The sequence below is a fragment of the Camelina sativa genome, unplaced genomic scaffold (genome assembly GCF_000633955.1).
Source record: "Camelina sativa cultivar DH55 unplaced genomic scaffold, Cs unpScaffold08726, whole genome shotgun sequence".
Lineage (NCBI taxonomy): Eukaryota > Viridiplantae > Streptophyta > Magnoliopsida > Brassicales > Brassicaceae > Camelina > Camelina sativa.
The window spans coordinates 1-426 of NW_010929789.1; the positions used below are offsets into that span (position 1 = coordinate 1).

Sequence of the window (426 nt, forward strand, 5' to 3'; positions counted from 1 at the left end):
GTGCACCAATACCACTTCCACACAACTCATTGCCTATTAAGAAAAAAGAAAAAAAGCAAAACCAGCGTGGTGATGTAGTGAGAATTCGATCAGGCTTATGAATTCTCTATAGTGTTGTCAGATGACTTACCGAGCTCCCAACCGTCTACGGTGTGGTTATTCTGTGCTGTAAACCGGATAAAAGATTCAGCATTGGTGGAATCCCAGGCTCCTATGGCTTCACCGTTAGGTTTTATGGAACGCCCCGAGAGTGCATTCAGTCCAAAGATGACTTTAGCTCTGATTCAAACCACAAGTAGGTGAGGGAAGAAGATAGAGAGAGGGGAAAACAAAGTGGAAAGCAGAGAATGTGAAAATGTACCCAGTTTTACGGAAGAACGCATTGAGCTCGTCCCATCGACGCATAGGCAGACATCCTTGTGTGTA

At 44.6% G+C, this 426-nt stretch overlaps 1 long non-coding RNA gene across 1 annotated transcript; it reads right to left on the reverse strand.

Annotated features, from left to right (window-relative positions):
• Positions 1-426, reverse strand: LOC104775105. The gene is made up of 3 exons (XR_765699.1): positions 362-426; positions 131-279; positions 1-33 (listed from the first exon to the last, which is right to left on the reverse strand). It is a non-coding gene; the product is annotated as an uncharacterized LOC104775105 (long non-coding RNA).